The 3,750-nt window shown below is 38.6% G+C and overlaps 1 pseudogene; it reads left to right on the plus strand.

Annotated features, from left to right (window-relative positions):
• Positions 1-2,306: 2,306 nt before the first annotated feature.
• LOC102832477 lies at positions 2,307-3,618 on the plus strand (annotated as a pseudogene).
• The last annotated feature ends 132 nt before the right edge of the window (positions 3,619-3,750 follow it).

The following is a 3,750-nucleotide window of genomic DNA, read 5'->3' on the forward strand; positions in this document are numbered from 1 at the left end:
TTGGAGGCCAGGATGGCCAAACTTAGTCTCTTATACTTCAGACATAGTGTCAGAAGGGACCAGTAGTTGGAGAAGGATATCATGTTTGGTAAAGTGGAGGGTCGGATTAAAAGAGAAAGATGTTTACCTGTGTTTACACCAGCAAGATGGATAGGCATAGTGGCAGCATCAATGGGCTCAGGATCAGGCAGTGTTTCGTTCTGCTGTGCATAAGGTTGTTATGAGTCGGTACCAACTTGATGGCACCTAACAACAACAAGAAGACAATTAAGACCAGCAAATGCCACTATTATTCAAATTTACACACCAATTACTTAAGCCAGTGATGAGTAAATTGAAGAATTCTACCAAATTCTTCAGTCTGAAATTTATTAAACATGCAATCAAGATATACAGATAATTACTGGTGATTGGAATGCCAAGGTGGGTAACAAGAAGAAATGAGCAATAGTTGGACAATATAGCCCTGGTGATTAACAGGATGCTGGAGATTGTATGATAGAATCTTGAAGGATCAATGACTTGTTAATTGCAAAAACCTTTTTTAAACAACATAAAAGAGGACTGTCTGCATGAACTTCACAAGACAGAATACACAGTAATCAAATGGACTACATCTATCCAAAAAGGTAGTGGAAAAATTCCACATCATCAGCCAAAACAAGGCCAGGGGAAACTTTGGAACAGATGATCAATTACTCATCTTCAAGTTCAGATGGGAGATGAAGAAAATCAAAACAAGTCCACTGTCACAGTGACAATAACTACTCAGAGTCCAGATACAATGCACTGAGGGACCTAGAAGAGGTCACAGCCAACTAGTCTCTCAAGATGGGAGAAAGGACTGAGACCCCGACCAAGTTCACATGAAAATTTATTGAAGCAAGTGAACAAAAGCAAGGGTCAGTAAGTGGAATTGGGCACATACTTTCTGGTAGGGAGTGGAGGATAATAAACATACCAACCTTTCAAGAACTTATTTTTGTACTTTATGCAAGGCTAAGCTTCTGATCTTACCAAGCCTGAGTTGTTGTGTCCAGCACGTAATGTTTCCAGTACTGACGCCAGCTGCTTTTCTCCTACTTTTGCAGGAGGGCTGCTCATACTGACTGTCACAGGAAACACTGGCTCACAACCTGATATCAGTGTCCCTACAGTCCATGACAGGCAAAATGTGACCTTTAACATATTCCTACTGAATTTAAAGATCATCTATAAAATAGATCTGATGCATTAGACACTAATAATTGAAGGTCAAAAAAAATTGTGGTATAACATCAAGAAAATACAAGCAAAAGGTCATTAACAAGACAAGAAAGAAATGAAAAATGAACTGGTTGTCAGAAAAGACTCTGAAACTTGCTCTGCAGAGTAGAGATATTAAATCAAATGGAAGAAAGGAGGAAGTAAAAGAGCTGAACAGAAATCTCATAGGGAAGTTTGAGAAGACAAAGTCAAGTATTACATTTAAATTTGCAAACACCTGGAGTTAGAAAAGTAAAAGGGAAGAACACACTCAGTATTTCTCAAACTGAAAGAATTGAACAAAATGTTAAGCCTCAACATGAACTATTGAACGATTCCATAGGCAAACATGGAATGATGCAGAAAGCATCAAAAGAAGATGGAAGAAACACACAGAATCACTAGATCAAAAGGAATTTGTTAATATTCAAACAATTCAAGAGTTAGCATATGATCAAGAGCCAATGGAACTGAAGGAAGAAGTCCAAGGTACACTGAGGACAATGACTAAAAACAAGGCTGTAGGCATTGATGAAATGAAAATTGAAATCTTTCAACAAACTAATGCAGCACTGGAGGCATTCCCTCATCTGTGCCAACACATTGGAAGAGAGCTACCTGTCCAAATGATTGGAACAAACCTATTTTTTTGCCCATTACAATGAGAGATAATCCAAAAGAATGCAGAAATGATTGGACAGTATCATTACTATCACTTGCAAGTAAAATGTTGCCAAAGATATTTGTGCCCATTACAAAGAGAGGTGACCCAAGAGAATGCAGAAATCACTGAACAATATCATTAATATCACATGCAAGTAAAATTTTGCTAAAGATAATTAAAAAATTATTGCAACAATATATCAAGAGAAATCTGCCACAGGTTCAAACTGGATTCAAACAAGGTCAAGCATATGGAATGAGGAATATCATTGTTGATGTCAGAATGGATCTTGCCTGAAAGCAAGGGATATCAGAAAGATGTTTACTTGTGCTTTACTGATTATGCAAATTTATTCAACTGTGTGGATCGTAACAGACTACGGTTAACACTGAGACAAATGAGAGTTCCAGAACACTTAATGGTGCCCATAAGAAGCTTGTACATAGAACAAGATGCAATCATTCAAACACAACAAGAGGATATCGAATGGTATAAAATCACAAAAGATGTGAGTCAGGGATGTATCCTTTCACTGATTAAATCTTTGTCTTAAGCATATATTCTGAGAAGACAGATTTCATGAAGAAGACATGACACCAGGATTAGAAAAAAATTGTTAAAAACCTGAAATATGTCAATGACATTAACTTGTTTGTTGGAATTGAAGATGACTTGAAATACTTATTGATGGAGATCAAAGACAACACCATGATGGATTGCACATCAATATAAATAAACAAAATCCTCTCAACTGGACCAATAAATAATATCATGATAAATGGAGAGAAAACTGATGTTAATGACATCATTTTGCTTGAATCCAAAATCAATACTCATGGGAGCCACAGTCAACAAATCAAATGACACACTGTATTAAGCAAATCTGCAAAAGACCTCTTTAAAGTGTTTAAGAGTAGTGCCAGAGACAGTGGGTGGAGCTGGTCCCTTTGTCCTGCAGCTCTGAGCAGCCTGCAATCCCCTTTGAGGCCAGCTTTCCCACCGTGGAAGCTGACCTCGCTGCACACACTCCAAATGCCATGTAAGAGGGCTGGTTCCGCAACACCTGCAGCCTGTGACCCAGTCAGGTCTTGTCAATGCAAGTGGAGTAGCTGTTGCACCATAAGCACCTGAGGTATTAGGACATCCTTTTCTTTCACAGTAAAACCTATGACAAAGTGCTGGTGTTGGATGGAGTCATCCAGTGCACAGTTTTCCTATCAAGAAATGATTGTCAACCTCCCCTCTGTAGACACCCCAATCCACACAAGGTGCAAATACTCCAGGGCAGGGATTGGGGCATATTGCACAAAGTAGTGAATCACCGCTCAGTGGTCCAGTGTGAAATTGATGAGGATCTCTATCATTCAATTCTCTAAGAACTTCTTGCCAAGCATGCAGCTCAAAACTAACCCTCCATGTATGTGAGGATTTTGATTTCATGGAATAGAATCAGAATGCCTTTGATGTCATCATTACTGATTCCTCAAACCCCATGGTCCCGGCTCTTCAAGGAATCCTATTACCAGCTCATGAAGACTGCACTCAAGGAGGATGTAATTCTCTGCTGTCGTTGCAGGTGTCAGTGGCTGCACCTGGATCTTATCAAAGAGAAGTGGCACTTCTATAAGTCAAATCTTCCTGTGCCTACCAACAGACACCGACCTATAGCAGCAATAATTACTCATATTATCATTTTAGAAAAATGGTAAAATAGCAATCTCTATAGAATTGAGAAGAAAAATTTGATGCCAAATCAAATCTGACTATTTCTTTTTTTGTGTGACACAAACTGCTAAAGTCAGCTGATGATGAAGGCCTTAAGCTTAGAAGATTTGACAATT

Source organism: Chrysochloris asiatica, unplaced genomic scaffold, assembly GCF_000296735.1.
Source record: "Chrysochloris asiatica unplaced genomic scaffold, ChrAsi1.0 scaffold00334, whole genome shotgun sequence".
NCBI lineage: Eukaryota > Metazoa > Chordata > Mammalia > Afrosoricida > Chrysochloridae > Chrysochloris > Chrysochloris asiatica.